We start from the raw sequence: 18979 nt of genomic DNA on the forward strand, positions 1-18979 counted from the left end.
AATTCAAAAAAATTTAAAAAAAGAATATCCTATTCCCAACCTTTCAGTATTTAATGTAGAAGCTACTAAATCTTTTGTTATCCTGACTGTAGCTCCACAATATTTGAATTGTTTCTTTCTAGTCACTTGTAATATTTTCTCCCTGACCTGGGTTTTTTGAAACTTAGCTATAATATTCTTGTGAGCATTTATTTTTGGATCTCTTTCAGAAGGTGATTGGTGGATTTTTTCTTCAATTTCTATCATACTCTCTAGGTCTAAAACTTCAAGGCAATTTTCCATAATAATTTCTTGAGGTATGATGTCTAGACTTTTTTTTTTATCATGACTTTCAAGTAATCAAATAATTCTTATATTATTATCCTCTATCTGTTTTCTAGGTCAGTTGTCTTCCCAATGAGGTGTTTCATGTTCTCTTCTATTTTTTCATTCTTTTGATTTTGTTTTGTTATTTTTTGGTGTATCATGAAGTCGTTAGCTTCCCCTTGTCCAATTCTAATTTTTAAGGAGTTATTTTCTTTGTCAAGTTTGTGGATCTCTTTTTTCCAATTGATTGACTTTCATAATTTTCTTGATCATCTTGCACTTCTCTTATTTCTTTTCCCAATTTTTCCTCTACCTTTCTTATTTGATTTTTAAAATCCTTTATACACTCTTCTAAGAACTCTTTTTGGGCTTGTGATCATTTTACATTTTTCTTTGAAGTTTTACAAGTAGCTGTTTTGACTTCATTGTCTTCTTCTGAGTTTGAACCCTGAGCTTCTCTCTCACCATAGTAACTACCTATGGTCAGGTTCTTTTTCTGTCTGTTGCTCACTTTAATAGTATATTTCTTGTCTGTTAACTTTATATTAGGGTCGGGCTCCGTTTCTAGGGTATGGGGAATAGTGTCTCAGGCTTCAGGTTTTTCTGTTGTTGTTTTCAGAGTTCTGAGTGGGAGTCTTTAACTTTTTGATTCTTCCAATGTGCTATGATCCAAGGTCAGGTGTAGTCACTGTTCCTCCAGCTCATGCCTTGGTTTATGAGTGACCTCAAGTACTCCTCTCCACCCCGAACCTTGACCAGGGTTTCCTACTTAACACCACAAATACTTTCACTCCCAACATGCCACCAACCTCCATTCTCCAGCAGCAGCAACTGGCAGTTCAAGCCTCTGCCCTTGAATCAAAACCAGGGATTCTGCTCTCTGCAAGTGATCACAGTCAGTTCTCTCCATCCCAGAACCAGAAGCAGGGCCCTGACCCCCTGCAATCCTTGCCAGTATGTGCTCGCTCCTCCTCACCCATATCCCCAGCCTAGGACTGCATCAGGTCAAACTGCCAGGGCCCCTAGTCCATTGCCAGCAGAGGTGCGCCCCCCTCCCCAGTCTTCCCCTGATCAACCACCCAACCCCCCCACTGTCTGCAGGGCAAAAGCTGCTCCCAAGGCTTGTTGTTTGTTGACTCAGAGGCTCCTATCCAGCCAACCACTCAGAAAGGTCAGATCTTTCCTAACATCCTTTCTTAGGCTGGACAACTGCTTTGCCTTGACTTTTTATTATTTCTGAGGTGTTATTTTTAAATCATTTGGAGGAGAATTTGGAGAGCCAGGTAATTTCCTGCCTTATTCTGACACCTTCTCATAATTAAAAAAAAAATCAAGCATTTATTAAGTGCCTACTGTGTACCAGGTGCTGTGCTGAGCCCTGGGGGTACAAAAAAGGGCAAAAAATGGTCCCTGCCCTCCAGGACTTTACATCTTAATGGGGAATTACATTCTAATGAGAGGTTACATTCTCACTTACAAACATGAAATTATGGTCAGAACAGAGGAAAGTAATCTCATGAGTTGTAGAAGAGATACCAATCTATATTGGCAAAGAAAATTTTGTCACCGAGGAGTTCTCTACAGCAGAGGTGTCAAGCTCTCCAGTCATCTGAAGGCACCTGAACCAGATTAAAATGTAATAGAAAAATGTTTAACAAGATAAATAAAAATACAACAGAGATAATGTTAATTTGTAGTTTTCTAAGTAAGAGATCTGTTTCTATTTGAATCTCATATCCTTGCCCTAAATCAATGAAATCATAGGTCCAGACCCCAATCAACCATTCCCCCTGTGCCCCCCACCTTCTTCAAAAAAACCCCACTAACAAAAATACCAAGCTAATATAAACTTTTATGCAGAAGAAAACTTTGAAGATTCAAATATGTAAAGTCATTTTTGCTTTGTTTTGAGAGCTAGTGGGGGTGCAGTAGACATTGCAATGGACTTAGAAGAAAGAGATCTGAATTTCAATTCTGATTCTTCCATTAACTTGGCTCTGGGACTTGGTGGGTCTTTTAATATCTGGAAAATTAAGGATGGGGGGATGGGAGCAGGAGAGAGGTGTCAGATGATCTTCAACATTCCTGTAGGCTTTCTAATGTCATGCCTACTTTAGAACATGAGTGAAATTTAAAAACAAAAACTAGTAAAGAGGATGAATTGATTTCCAAATGCTTATTAGGAAAAAAATTTTTCAATTACTATACTGCTTTATATAATGCTAACTAATTCTTTGAGGAACACAGTTATCAGCTCCGAATCCAACCAATTGTATTACTGCTTAGCCCACATCTCTCTAAGAGTGTGAGGACAAAAGAGTCTTCGGCAAATGCTTTCCTAAAGTCTAGGTAAACCAAACCAATACAAGTCTATTAACACTGCCAAAAAAGGGAAATTAAGTTAAGTCTCGCATGACTTGTCCCTGATAAAGTCATACTGGTTCTTCATGGTCACCACTTCCCTTTCCAAATACTTAGAAACCATCCCTTAAAATGTTATTTTGGTCCAGACCTGTGAATCTAATGTGAAAGGGAACTTCTATAAGGAAATTACCAGATACTAAGGCAAGATAGCACTCATTAGGCACCTTAAAGTCTTTAAATGACTTGTCCAGGGTCATATAACCAATATGTATCAGAGATGGGAAATGAACCTGTCTTCTTGGCCAAGAAGAGAAGTCAAGTTCATTACACTACAGTTTGAAAGCTTTATCTTCTTTCCTTTTCAGAAAAATAGGATATTTGCTTCATATCCATTCTGGGTCACTTCTTATATTCTCCGTGATTTTTCAAAGATCAATGAAGACAGTTCAATAATCATAAACTGGTCTGGCCAAATTGGAAATCAATTTGGAAATTTGGCCCCAAAGTTATTAAATTATGCATACTCTTTGATCTAGAAATACCACTATTAGGCCTTTACCAGAAAGGATGAAAGAGAAAGAAAGAGAGAGAGAGTAGGAAGGAAGGAAGGAAGGAAGGGAGGGAGGGAAGGACAGAAGGAGGGAAGGAAGGAAGGAAGGAAGGGAGGGAGAGAGAGATCCATATATAAAAAACATATTTATAGCAGATTTTTTTTGGCAGCAAAAAACTGGAAACTGAGGATATGCTAATCAATTGGGGAATGGATTAAAAGTTATGGTATATGAATGTGATAGAGCTATATTGAGCTATGAGAAATGATGAAGGGGATGATTTCAAAGAAACCTGGGAGGACTTGGATGAACTGATGCAGTGTGAAGTGAGCAGAACCAGGAGAACACTATATACAATAACAACAACACTGCAAAACAAACAACTTCAAAAAACTTAAAAACTCTGATCAGCAAAATTACTACCGTGATCCCAGAAGAGTCATAATGAGACAGGCTGCCCACCTGACAGAGAAGAGATGGACTCAAAGTACAGATTGAGACATATATATATACATATACATATATATACACACACACACACATATATATATATACACATATATATTATATATATACACATATATATTATATATATATATATATATATATATATATATAGACATATATATGTATATATGGGGGGGTGGCCAACATGGAAATTTCTTGTGCTTTATTATACCTATTTGTTATAAAATGCTTTGGTTTTCCTTATTGCTTTTTTTTCCGATTGTGGTGGAGGGGGGAGAGAAAATGACATATTTTGGTTAATTGAAAAAATAAAATTTAATTTAAAAAGACAGCCCAGGAAATCAAGGGGATGCCCATCAATTGGGGAATGGTTGAACAAGTTGTGGTGCATGAATTTAATGGAATACTGTTGTGCTACAAGAAATGATGAGCAGGCAGACTTCAGGAAAACCTGGAAAGACATATATGAATTGATGCTGAGTGAAGTGAGCAGAACCAAGAGAACATTGTACACGGTAACAGCCGCACTGTGTGAGGACTGATTTTGATACACTTACTCTTCTCAGCAATTCAAGGACCTAAAACTTTTCCGAAAGACTCATGATAGAAAATGCCATCCATATCCAGAAAAAGAGCTATGGAGTTGGAATTCAGAGTGAAGCAGACACTTCTCTCTTTTGTTTTATTTTGTTGTCTTTCTCATGGTTTCTCCCATTCGTTATAATTCTTTTATGCAACATGACTGTATTGGTAATTAATGTGGGACTTTTTTTTTACTGTTTTAGAATGATAAATTAATTAAGTCTCTTTGATTGAGTCTTACTAGGTACTAAACCCCAGGCCCATGCCCTTTTATTACTAGGTGCAAAGCCCCAGGCCGGTTAGCAAATTAGTTAGCTAGTTTGAAAGAGACAGGAAGCCCCCAGGGCCTTAAAGGGAGTTGCTAAGACCAGAGCCAATAGTGTGCGCCTAAGTTCTGGTGGCTCAGATGACTTTTGATGATGTCTAAAGAGTGTATAAAAAAAACAGAATTGTTTGCTTGGGTCTCTGAGCTACAGGAGTGGCGCATGACTCTGGGCCAGCCATTATTAAGAGCTCCCCGGCTTGCCAACCCAGATGTTGATGGTTTCTTGGCAACTATGAATTGAGATCTGGTCTGTTTACATTGTGTATGTTTGTAACTTGTTTGTATTTGCTCTGAAGTTGCTGGCTTTTCCTCCTGAGCTAAGTGAGTTTATAGATCTATGTTGGATAAAGTAAGATGGTTAACTTCTTAACATTACTTTCCTTAGTAAAGCAGATCAACAGAACCTGTGCTGGCAGCGTTTTTGTTGTTGGGCTTGTGTTGGTCTTTCATCCCCTTCAACAGCTGCTAGCCGAATTGTTGCAACAATGACTCATGTGAAAATGTGTTTAATAGGAATGTATGTGTAGAGGCCATATCAGACTGCATACTGTCATGGGGAGAGAGGGGGCGGGAAGGGGGAGAAAATTTGAAACTTATGGAGATGAATGTTGAAAACTGAAAATAAATAAATTAAATATTTTTTTAAATTTTTTTAAAAGACAGCCCAGCAATATTACTTGTCAGTTCTCAACACCTTTGGGTATAGTTTACTTGGGCCTGATGGTTCAAACTCATTATGGATCTAAGTTCCCTCTTACCATCTTCTCGTTAATCTTCAGTTTCAGATTTCTGTGAGCCACTTTTTGACTCTATCTTTTCCAGTCTTTGGTAGAAAAAAAAGAAGAAAAATTAGAATGGAGAAGTTCATGCATTTATTATCATCGACCCATCTACCCCAAGCAGAATTCCTGTCCTTTTGAACTTCCTCTTATATGCCATATAGTTAAAAATAAATAAAAGAATAAAACGAAACAAAAACCCCCAATGACAACCTTTTTGCTTTCCTTAGCATTCATCCTGGAGTCAGAGCCTGGAGTCAGGAAGACTCATCTTTGTGAGTTCACATATGGCCTCAGACACTTACTAGCTGTGTGACCCTGGACGAGTCACTTCACCCTGTTTGCCCCAGTTTCCTCATCTGTCAAATGAGCTGAAGAAGGAAATGGCAAACCACTCCGGTATCTTTGCCAAGAACACCCCACAAGTCACAAAGGGTCGGATACAGCTGAACAACAACAAAATGTGTCAAGCGCTTCACAAATATTATCGCATTTGATCCTTACAACGACCCTGGGAGGTAGACGCTATTACTACCTCCATTTCACGGACAAACCTCTCCCCCCCCCCAAGAAACAGAAGGTAAATGATCTGCCCAAAGTCACACAGATACTAAATGTCTGAGGCAGGATTTGAACTCAGATCTTCCTGGCTCCAGGACCGCACTTTATCTGCTGCACAGCCTGGTTCCTCTATTTCTATTTTCATCTACTTTTCAGCTAGTTCTTTTCTATTGGTCAAAATCATATTCAGAAGAAAGCTCCCACAGTTTTTACTTCCACTTTTTGGAGAATGAAATCAGCTTTAAGGCAAGTCTAGAGTCTATTAGCCAACGGGCACCTAGGTGGTGTAGAGCACCAGCCTTAAAGTTGGGAGGACCTGAAGGGTTCAAATCCAGCCTCAGACATTTTTAAGCTGCGCGAGCCTGGGCAAGTCACTTAACCCTGATTACCTCCAAAATAAAAGAATCTATCAGTTGCTCTTGAGCTCCATCAGATGGACAGGGAGCTGATGTCCTCCATCAGTACTACAAACTGCCTCTAGAGATGCTAGGTTTGTAAAGTTCCTTATCGGTTTCTTCTTTTTCTTTTTTAAAGTATATAAAGGACATTTTAATTTACTCAGTATGAAACAAAAGGGACTCAGATTTTAGTGATTAAAAAGTTGAGAATTAAGAAGACAAAGTCAGAAGCTGGCTGGGAGGTATAAAACTTAGCTTCAAGCACATATTTATTATCAGTCACGATTGTGTTGAATAGAAGAAAGTGGTACATGTGAGATGCCTGATCAAAAGCGCTCCTTCTCCCCCAAGAACCACCAACCAGGATTGCAGCCCAGATCCAGGTAGGGCAAAGCAGACTTTGCACTCCTGCTCTAATCTGCTGCTTCATTCCTCCCACCAGGTGAGCCTGGGGCTGGAAGCAACTGCAGCTGTAGCTCTGGAAGCAGCCTCAGAGCTGCAACACCTCTGCTGCCCCCAGAGCAGTGGCCCACCGTGAACTCCTTTCACTCTGTCCCAGCAGCTTTTCCCGTTAACCTTCTCTGTTGTCTTTGGCGTTTGTGGGTTGAGAAGTCTGGTAACTGCCACAGCTCACTGATTCAGGTCGCTATGGCCTGTTCCAGCTGGCTCCCGGTCTGGTTGGTCCTGGCGTGGCCCACGCTGGGCTCTGCTCCGCTCCACTCCCAGTTTTGTGTGATAGACCCTTCCCAGCGACCATCCAGGCTGTCTTGGGCTGGAGCCCTGCTTCCCTCTGCTGTTTCGTGGGTTCTGCAGCTCTAGAATTTGTTCAGAGCCATTTTTGTAGTTGTTTGGAGGGACCTGGGAGGGGAGCTTAAGCAAGTCCCTGCTTTCCAGCCACCATCTTGGCTCGACACAGGCCCCCCCCCCCCGTTAGTTTCTTCTGACTGGGTGTTTTGTTATTGAAAATTGTGGTGTTGGAGAAGACTTTTGAGAGTCCCTTGGACAGCAAGGAGATCAAATCAGTCAATATTTAAGTAAATTAATTCAGGCTATACACTGGAAGGTCAAATATTGAAACTGAAGCTTAAATACTTTGGCTACATAATGAGAAAAGGAAATTCATTGGAAAAGACCCTGATGTTGGGAAAGATTGAAGGCAAAAGGAAAATGGGATGGCAGAGAATGAGAAGACTAGATAGCGTCATGGAAGCAAAGAACATGAGCTTGGACAGACTTTGGGAGACAGTAGAGGACAGAAGGGCCTGGTGTGCTGTGGTCCATGGGGTCATGAAGAGTTGGATGTGACTAAATGACTGAAGAACAACAACCACAAACCATGACAATGTTGCTTGTCTTTTTCCTTCTATTGATTTTTCACCACATTTATGTTTTCTTAATATGAAATGCTACTGAGAAAAATATTTGCAATAAATATCTTTAATAAAGGCCTGATAATGAAGATTTAAATGGGATTAAAACAAAATGTATAAGACCCAGAGTCATTCTATAATGGATATGAGCAGACAATTCTCAAAAGAAGTATGAACTACAAAAAACAATTTGAAAAATTGCTTCATATCACTAATGATAAGAGAAATGAAAATTTTTTTTAAGAAAAGGAACTCTGAGGTTTCACCACAAACCCTACAAAGATGCAAAGATGACAGAAGATGGGAAAAGTCAGTGCTGGAGGGGTGGTGAAAAGCTAGATGCTTCCAAGGACTGTTGGTGGACCTGTGAAGTGCTCATTCCGGACTGAAATTTGGAATTATGCTAAAAAAAAGAGATGCATGGATTACATGGCTAGGCACATACACTGATGAGGTGAAAGACAGTGACACAACAAAATATTTACAGGAACACTTTGTGTGGTAGCAAAGATTTGGAAGCAAAGGAAATGCCTGTCAATTGTTTGGTTTTTTCAGACTCTTCATGTCATGACCCCATTTTGGTGTTTTCTTGGCAGAGATGCTGGAGTGGTTTGCCATTTCCTTCTCCAGCTCATTTTACAGATGAGGAAACTGAGGCAAACAGGGTGAAGTGACTTGCCCAGGGTTACACATCTAAGTAGGTATCTGAGGCAGGATTTGAACTCTGGGATATGAGTCTTCCTGATTTTAAGTCCAGCACTCTATGCACTATGGCACCACCTAACTGCCCTACCTGCCAATCTGGGAGTGGCTAAGAAGTCACAGCGTATGAATGTCATGAAACATTATCCCACTGTAAGAAATGATGATTACAATGAATTCAGAGAACCATGGGAAGATGAATATGAATTGAAGTAAAGGGAAAGCAAGTAGAACCAGAGGGACAATGGATAATAAGCCTGGAAAGGTAGGCTGGAGCTGTCCTAAGGACTTAGGTGCCAGAGAGAGGAATTTGATTCTGATCCTAGAGGGAAAAGGAACCACAGGAGGGTAGTGAGCGGGGCCATTCCATTGCCAGACCTGCATTTTATGAATATCTCTCAGGCAGGTGCTTGAGATGGACTGTGGAGGAGAGAGATGTTAGCAGCAGTGTGGAGAATGGCAGGGAGTGAGAGTGGATAAGGGTGTGAAATAAGGTGGTGGTGGAGGGAAAGGAAGCAGTGCAACCATCCAGGCTACAGGGGAGGAGAGCCTGGACGTGAGTAATGGCTGTGGGAGAAGACAGAAGGGCGCGTAAGCAGGAGATATGGTGGGAAAATGTACGAGCCTGGGCAGCTGTTTGGACACGTCGGGTGAGGGGGGGATGGGTCAATAAATGGGACTTGGGCTCCTGGAAGTATGGAAGGTCAGAAAGGGGGCTTTCTGGAGACAAATGATAATAATAATCTATCCAGGGCTTTCAGATATACAAAGCACTTTACAAATATTATCTCATTCGATCCTCACAACCCTAGGAAGTGGGTGCTATTATTATCCATGATTTATAGCAGAGGAAACTGAGGCAAGCAAAGGTTAAATGACTTGCACAAGGTCACACAGCTAGTAAGTGTCTGAGGCAGGATTGGAACTCAGGGCTTCCTGACTTCAGACCCAGTCCCCTAACCATGGAGCCACCCGGCTGCTTGGAGATAATAGGCTGTGTTCTAGACAGGCCAAGTTTTAGATATCTATGGGATATCTAGTTGTGAGATGTGGTGGGTGATACAGTACTGGAGAGAATTCAGGAGAGAGACTAGGGAGGTGTATCTACATCCATGAATCATCTGCATCAAGGTGACAAATCTGAGAACTAATGAGGAGAGACAGACAGACAGACAAACAGAGACAGAGAGACAGAGATAGAGAAGGAGGAAGAGGGGAGAGAATTCAGGAGAGAGACTAGGGAGGTATATCTATATCCATGAATCATCTGCATAGAGGTGATAACTAAATCTATAAGAGCTAATGAGGAGAGAGAGAGAGAAAGGGAGGGAGGAGAGGAAGAGGAAGAGGAAGAGGGAGAAGGAGAAGGAGAGGGAGAGGAGAGGAGAGGAGAGGAGAGGAGAGGAGAGGAGGAGAGGAGAGGAGAGGAGAGGAGAGGAGAGGAGAGGAGAGGAGAGGAGAGGAGAGGAGAGGAGAGGAGAGGAGAGGAAGAGGGAGACAGATAGACTATATTACCCAGGAAGAGAAGCTCAGCAGCAGAATTGAATGCAGCAGAGAGGTCAAGAAGGCTGAAGACTCAGAAAAGGCTACTGGCCTTGGCAGCTAAGAGATCATTGGTTAATGCAAAGGAGCAGTTTCAGGTGCCTGATGAGGCCAGGAGGCAGAATGCAGATGCTGAGGCATAAGAAAAGAGGAAGTGGAGTCAGTGGGTGTAGACAGCTTTTCCTAAGACTTGTTTCTGCAAGGGAGGAGGGATAGAGGTTGGTGGCTGAGGAGAAAGTAGAGTCACGAGGATTTCTGACCTATTGCTCACAGCCCAGAGAGGGCCCCTCCCTCCCACAAAGGGCCCCAGCACTGGTCTCAAGCGAACCCAGGGTCAATACTGGGAGAACCTGACCTCTATACTTTCTGGCTCTTTGTGCCCCCAACCTGTAGTCCTTGGGATCATGGGGTCATCAGTTGAGACCTGAAAGAGACCTAAGAGACCATTCATTTTACAGATGTGGCACAGACTGCTTAAGTGACTTGCCATGGGTGACACCACTAGTAACTATCTAAGATAGGATTTGAACTCAGATCTCCCTGACTCCAAATCCAGTGCCTGGCCCTGTACACCAACATAAAGGGTCTCCCTTAAACAGGATTAACAGGCTCCTCTCCTAGAAAGGCGCTCCCTGTGTAAAGCAGTAGATGTCAGGTATATAGTAACTTCATTTCCTTCACCACAAAAGCAGTGCTTAAAATGCAAAAGATTGATAAATCCACATTAACAAACACTTAAAACATTAAATAAAAATCCATCATTCCTATTATAAAGCCCCAGGAGGTAGGAGGGACTCTAGGGAGACTTGTGGGATGGCTGAACGGATTTCACATTCACCTCAGTCTGCCCCAAGTAGCAATTCGAGCAAGGAGCAGGCCTTCTGACCAGGCTGGGCCTGGTTCATCCTTCGAGTGGCTGCCATCTCAGATGAGGAGGCCATAGTCAGGATCACCTCCCACTGGGCAACCAACACACAACTCAAGAACTCTGGGCCTCTCCAACTTAGGACGAGAGATAGAGGCTGGAAACAGCCACTTCTCAGGGTCACTGTTCAGTCACCTGTGCTTAAGGAAAGAAACACAAAGCAGATATAATCAAAAATTTGAAAAATAGTCTTAGTCTATTTTCTCCCTCCTTTCTCTATTCTCCTTGTCCCTCTCTCTCCTTTTCTTCTTCCTTCCCTCCTTTCCCCTTTTCCTCCTACCTCTCCTTCCTTCTCTTTCTTCCTTCCTTTCCTTCTTTCTTTCTTTTTTCCATACTCCTTCCCTCCCATTTTTCCTTTTTCCTTCCTTCTTTCTTCTTCCCTTCTTCCCTTTCTTACTTCCTTTGCTTCCTTCTTTTTCTTTTTTCCTTCTCTTTCTTTCTTTTTTCCATACTCCCTCCCTCTAATCTTTCCTTCCTCCTTTCCTCCCTTCCTTTTCTTCCTTTGCTTTCTCTCTTCCTTTATTACTTCCTTCTCTTTCTTCTTTTCATATGCCTTCCTTCCTGTCTTTCCTTCCTCCCTTTCTTCCTTCCTTTCTTCTTTCTCTTTCTTTTTCCATCCTCCTTCCCTCCCATCTTTCTTTCCTCTTTTTCTTCCTTCTTTCCATCTCCTTCATTCAATTTCATTCAACCAGCATTTATTCAGTATTTATCATGTACTAGACACTATAGATACAAAGACAAACACTGAAATGGTCCCTGACTCCAAGGAGCTTATATCTACTGGGAAGGAAAAGAACTTCGACCAATCAGTCAATTCATCAACAAGCATTTATTGAGTATCTACAATGTCCCAGAGGCAGCTAGGTGCCTCAGTGGACACAGCACTGGGCCTACAGTCAGAAAGAGTTCAAATCCAGCCACAGACATTTACTAGCTGTGTGACCCTGGGCAAGTCCCTTCGCCCTGTTTGCCTCAGTTTCCTCATCTGTCAAATGAGCTGGAGAAGGAAATGGCAAGCCACTCCAGTAGTTCTGCCAAGAAAATCCCATGGACCTAATTGGCATGCTATGGTCCACAGAGCTGGACACGGCTGAACAACACCAAGGTCCCAGGCACCGTACTAGACACTGAGGATAAAAGGACAAAACATTTAAAAGATAAATAAACATTCTAATAACTCAGGAAATTAGGAGAGACTTTTTGCAGGAGATGCCCTTGGAGTGGGGCATCGAAGGAGGTTAGGGATTGCATAGGCAGAGGGGATGCCGGGAGTGAATTCCAGGCAGCGGGGAGATGGAACATTCTGTACAGGCAACAGTAAGTAACCAACTTGCCTGGAATGCTGAGTGCAGAAAGGGGAGGGATGTGCATGTAACAGGATGAAAAGATAAGTCGGAGCCTTCCTTGTCTATCAAGCTCCTCTCCCTCTGCTCCTTCTAGTTGCTACTTCCATCGGCATCTTCTTCCCCCTCCCCCCTCTTGGATTCCTTTTGGAGACTGAGCTGCTCTGAGGATGGTGAGGACTGGGGGCGGGGGAGGGGGAGGGGACCCCTTGGGCATCCTGGCTGGTATATGGGATAAGGGGGGTGGTGAATCTGTGCTGTTCTATTGAGTGGGAAGCGAGATGAGGCCTCCCTGGAGGGAGGGAAGAATAGGACATTTACTCTTCTTCTCCCTTTCTCTACCCTTTAGTAAAAAGAGAATTGGGACAAGGAGGTCTCGCATCAGTGACTAGAGTGTTGGACTTGCAACTGGGAAAACCTGGGTTCAAATCCTACCTCATGCACTTACTAGCTATGGCAAGTCACTTACCCTTGGTGACTCAGTTTCCTTATCTGTAAAATGAGGAAGTTGAACTTTATGGCCTCTGAAATCCCTTCCAGGTCTAAATCTATGACCTTTTGATGACGGCGCAGTGCACAGAGAGCTGGGCCTGGAGTCAGGAATACCCGAGTTCAAAGCCGGCCTTAGATACTTCCTAGCTGTGTGACCCTGGGCAGGTCACTCAACCCTGTTTGCCTCAGTTTCCTCATTTGTAAAATGAGCTGGAGAAGGAAATGGCAAACCACTCCAGCATCTCTGTCAAGAAAACCCAAATGATGTCACAAAGAGTCAGACACGACTGAAAAACAACCAAATAGCAAGGACCATGAGGAAGCAGACCCAAGTCCCAGCCCAGGCTTGGCCCCAGCTTACTGTGTATCTTTAGGCAAGTGATCCCACCTCTTTGGGCCTGAGTTCTTCCTCTGTGAAAAAGGATGAGCTCTAGAACTCCTGCCGTTAACACGCTAGGGCTCTGAGGACAGCTGATATTTATGTGGTTTGCTGAGTTCTTTACAATCCCTACTTTATCTCATCTCATCCTCCCAACAGCCCTGGGAAGTAGGTGCCACTATGACCCCCATTTTCCAGATGAGGAAACTGAGGCTCAGAGAGGTCAGGTGACTTGCTAGGGATCACACAGCTGGGAAGTGTAGGAGGTGGGATTCAATATGAGACTTCCCAAGGCTCAGCCCGGATCCACGTTCTGGGCCACCCCCGCCGCCTTCAGGCCCGGTGCCACCTGCAGAATATATGGGGGGAGAGGAGGGTCTGAGGTGAAATGCAGGGCAGACTTTAAAAAGGAAAGAAAATAAATATTTAAAGAGCATGAGGTCAGTTCGCAAACAAAGTCATACAAGAAGGAATGGGCTACAAGTGTGGAGGGCCCCGGCAGAGCCAAGATGCCCTCCACCAACAGAGCCTTGGGCACTTTGTGGGTTTGCGGAGATGAGCCAGAGAAGGCAGGGGGAGGGGAGCAAGAGTGCAGAGGCTGGGGGTGGGGGTGGGGGTGCGGTGGGGTGTCGGGGTAAGAGGAGACAGAGCCGGGAAGGAAGCCCGCAGCATCTCCACCATGGGGGCTCCCACCGCGCGCGTGAGGCACCTAGGGGCTGTGTCTTCCTTCGTCCTCCTCTTTTAAAAAAGTTTTTATCAAAGTTACGAATGTTTACAGACTGCCCCCATTCCACGAGAAATTCCTTGTCACAAAGTAAAACAAGCAAAACTAAGAACACAGTGACTTCATCGGAAGTGCATGCGGCATTCCGTAAACGCACCGCCCTCCCACCTCTGTATTTTTTATCATGTACCAGACACTACAGATACAAAGAAAAAAGATTTTTTGGAAAAATTAACTTTTAGCAAAATTAACAAAAATACGTATTCTTCCTCTCACCTCCCACCCTCCTGGAAAAAAAAAGAAAGAAATTCCTTGCAACAAATATGCTTAACCAAGACAAATCAGTTTCCTCATTGGCAATATGCCCCCCAATAAAATAAAAATATATACGTATATGTATGTATATAGGGTGCAGAGTATATACAGGCTATATACACATATATGATATATATATATATAATTATCATGCACACATCTCATTCTGTGTGTGTGTATCTATACATACATACATACCTATATGTAAATATAAAATTACGTCCCCTAAATCCATCGCCTCTCTTGTGAGGAGGTGGATTTGTCCTCAGTCCACCGGAATCATGGATGGTCCTCACGTTGGTCATGGTTCTCACAGCTTTCCAGAGTGTTACTGACGTACACATTGTTCTCCTGATTCTGCCCTTTTCTTTTCTTCATCAGTTTATGAGTCTTAAAATTGTTCATTTCTAGAATGGTCATATTGGTATGTACATCGTCCTAATGGTTTTGCTCCCTCCACTTTGAGTCCGTTCATACGTGCCCTTCCATATCTCTCTTTGAAATCATTTCTTTCCTCATTCCTTGTAGCCTAAGAGCCTTCCCTCACATTCACAAGCTACAATGTTTTCAGCCATTCCACAACTGACAGGCATCGCTTTAATTTCCAGTCTTCTTTTTCCTTTTCACCACAAGAAGAGCTACTGTAAATACCTTTGTATATACAGTACCTTTCCTATTTCTTTGGTCTCTTGCAAGTATAGACCTAGAAGCAATATAGCTGGGTCAAAGGGCCTACATTGGTTAGTAACTGTTTTGGGTATAATTCCTCATTGCTTTCTGAAGTGGTTATGCCCATTCACAGGTCCAACAATGGTTTTCCCACAGCCCCTCCACTTTCCTTTTCTTTGTCATCTTTGCCATCTGATGGGTATGAGATGCACTCTCAGAGCTACTGTAATTTACATTTCTTTCATTGGTAGTGATTTGAAGCATTTCTTTCATATATCTATTGATAACCTGGGTTTCTTCCTTTGAGATCTGCCTGGTCATAATCTTAGACCATTTACCAATTGTCTAGTGGTTCTGATTCTTACAAATCTGAATTCAATCCTTATAGGTCTTGGAAACGAGACCTTTATCAGAGAAATTTACTGCAAAGATCTTGCCCCCTGTTAATTGTTTCTCTTTTCTTCTTAGCTTTATCAGATTTGTTTGTGCAAAAACCTTTTGATTTTATGGAATCAGAATCAACCATTTCATCTTCTATGATTCTCTTTATCCTTTGTCTGGTTATGGACTTTTCTTCACTCCATAGACGAGATAGGAAATTTTTTCCACATTTCTCTAATTTGCTTATGATGTGACCATTTCTATTCAGGTCACAAACTCATTGGGAGTTTATTTTGGTACAAGGTATAAGGTGTCGGTCTAAATCTAGTATCTTCCATGCTGCTGTCCAGTCTTCCCAGCCTTTTTAATCAAATAGTAAATCCTTATTCCAGTAGCTGTGTTTATTAAACATTAGGTCACTAGATGCTGTGTGTTAATCTCTGTTCCACCGAGACATCTCTGTTTTTGAACCAGTACCAAACTGTGTCAAGAATGACTGACTGCTTCCATAGGATTGTTTGAGATCTGGCCCTGCTGAGCCCACTCTAGGTTCACACTTCTTTTCAGTATTTCTCTTGAGATTCTTGACCCTTTTTTGTCTCCATACAAATTGGATTGCTTTGTCTAATTCTGTAAAGTAATCTTAGTAGTTTCATTGGCATGGCATCGAATTAGTAAATTAATTTAGGCAGTGTTGTCATTTTAGTTATATTGACTGGTCCTCCTGGTTTTGCAGGGAGGCAGCGGGAAAAGAAAGGGCTGTGGAGTCAATAGACCTGGGTTCAAATCCTTCCTCTAACAATCCCTGTCCTCTTCCCTCAGGCTAACCACGGAACCCCTTTGGTTTCAGTTTCCTCATGGTATTTGACCAGTGTGTATCAGCCCAGGTCCTTCTAGCTCTAATGCCATGAGCACAGGGTCTTGGGCCTTCATCCCCTCTTCGATAGCCTTCATTCGTCAATAGCCCCCTACCTCTAACTTTTAAGAAGAAGGGCCTCCCCTATCCAGGGGCTTCTCTCCTCCCGTTCCCTGAGATCTTTGTAAACTTGAATGCACCAGAGTGGGGCAGCGAGGGGGCATAGCAGATAGAGTGCTGGACCTGGAAGACCCAAGCATGAATTCTGCCTTGGACACTTACTAGCTGTGTGACCTTGGACAGGTGGTTTAACCTCTGGCTGCCTCAGTTTCCTCACCTGTAAAATGGGCATACTAGTAGCACCTACTTCAGAGAGTTGTGAACACCAAATGATCTCCGATAAATAACGCACAGAGAATGATTTACAGATGTCAAAAGCCCTATAGCATGGTCAGCTATTCTTACTAAACCATGGCTGCTAAGTGGCGTGATGGATGGAGAGCTAGACGTGGACCCGGGAAGACCTGAGTTTAAAATCTCGTCTCAGACACTTTTTAGTGTGTGATCATGGGCAAGGAGTCTCCTTATCTGTAAAATGGGGATAACCGTAGTACCCACCTCACAGTGTTATTGTGAGGATCAGTGAGATAATAGATGTATAAAGTGCTTTGCATACCTTAAAGTCTTCTATTCCTATTAGTTATTATTATGTAATAATTATATTTAAATGTTAATTAATTAATTTTATTAATTCATTAAATTTAAATTATAGTTATGTAATAATAATATAAATGTGAAGTTACTTCCTTTGTAGGGACTTGGAGCTTGGGGGTTTGGGAGCCCCTCAGTTTCGTTGATAAAGAGAACTCCCAATGAAAGGAAAACACTTCTGTCAACGATGGCCAATTTTTCTGCAATTGCCTAAGGCAGTGAGAGGCTAGGTGACTTGTTCAGAGTCACACGGCCAGTATATGTCAGAATATTATTATTATAATCAAATCCTTCCTCTCGTATCCTACCCAGAAGATTCATCATGGCAGTATGGAGGGACCCCGAGTTCTGATGGGGCCCGAGTTCTGATGGGGCTTTCCAAGATGGAAAAGCTTTGAGCATGGTTCAACAACAGGCAGACAACCCATCACACAAGGCCCAGCCTCACTAAAGTTGGGGAAGCTCATTGACCCGTTGGCCATAGGATGTTTTGGATTGGGTTTTGTTTTGTTTTGGTTTTGGTTTGTTTTTTGCCGGTTCTTAAAGATCATCTTGAGAGGTAACATGGCGTAGTGGAAACCATGCTGGGTTTGCATTCAGAGGACCTGGAATCAAATTCATTGGCTCTGCTACTTACTACCTGTACAAGCTCGGGCAATTCACTTTACCCCTAGGGGCCTCAGTTTCCTCATCTGTAAAATGAAGGAGGTGACTTGATGGCCTCTCAGGTCCCTTCCCTTAGATTAATAAATTCAGTTAATTTATTCCAACCCTGTTTTTGAGGCCTAGAAAGGCAAAGTAATGTGTTGGTCACATAGCTGGGTAGTGACAAAGCTCCAACTGAAGCCTACGTCTCCTGACTCCCAGACCACTCAAATGTTTACTGGGGCAGTGGTCAGCAAAGTACAGAAAAAGAGAGTGGTGGATTTGAAGTTAGAAGACAGTCACACTCCCAGCTTCAGCAAGTCACGTAACCTATCCGAACCTCTGAAAAAGAGGGAGGTAGGCAAGACAGCCTCTGAAGGTCCACTAGATTAGGGGCTCCTAGAGGTCAGGGGCTGTTTTCACCCTTCTTTGTATCCCTAGGGGTTAGCACAGTGCCTAACACACAGTAAGCACTTAATAAATGCTTATTGACTTGATGAACCACCAGCTCATCTAAGATCCTATGATTAATTATGCACAACAGCTGTTACATGACAAGGGGGGTAGGGGAAACCTGCATCATGTCTTATGCTTCTCTAGTTTATATTATAACTATTTGTGCCTGTGCTAACCCCTCAGGAAGGTCCTCGAGAGCAGGAATCCTGTCTCATTCGTCCATACGGTCTCACAATGCCTACAACAGCCCAGAAAATACAAGAATAACTGACAGATGGCAAAGGTTCTTAGGTTTAGTATTCAAAAGGCATCGTGGGAATAAGGATAGTGTGATGTCCACATGTTATCAAGTAGAAATAAGCTTTCAATTGGCTCCTAGTCCTGATGGATGTTAGAGAAGGATGGTGCTGGAGGGTAGTTTCCAGAAATGGGCTTCCTTGGGGGTTAGGGATGGGAGAGGGGGAAATGAGAATCAGCACCTTCAGCATTTAAAGATATGCAAGATTATATATGTGTATGTACATAACCACTTATATGTACATGTGTATATAGTGTTACACATAGCATGTTATGTATGAATCAGATGTTATAGATATGTCTTTATATATATATATATGTGTGTGTGTGTGTATAATATATATAAAATTTCACTTGATCTTCACAACATCCCTGTAAGTTATATATTATTATCACTTCTGCTTTGTAGTTGAGTAAACGGTTGAGAAAGATTGTGACTTGCCCAGGCTCACACAGCTAGTCCCTGAGGAGATTTGAACTCGGATCTTCCTGACTCCAGACCTGGTGCTCCAGACACTGTATTTGTTCTAGCTAGATTTATTTAATATGTGCACATTTTCTCTGGAAAGAATGTGTATACTCCTTATAAGGAGGGACAGTTCCTTTGGTGTTTGCATCCACAGGTCTCAGCCTGGTGCCAGGTCCATGTTGATTGGTGGACTGATTACAGGGAACTCAGGGCCCTTTCCAAAGTCAGAGGACCTGGATTTGAGGCCTGTAAGAGGAGTGGGGTGTAAAACGTGTTGGGAATGGGACAAATGAGGAGCCCTGAGGCCTCTCTGTGCTATAACAGAGAGGCTTGGTTAATTTTTGGTGGGACCATACTGCCACCCAATGG

This window comes from Trichosurus vulpecula, chromosome 7, assembly GCF_011100635.1.
Source record: "Trichosurus vulpecula isolate mTriVul1 chromosome 7, mTriVul1.pri, whole genome shotgun sequence".
Lineage (NCBI taxonomy): Eukaryota > Metazoa > Chordata > Mammalia > Diprotodontia > Phalangeridae > Trichosurus > Trichosurus vulpecula.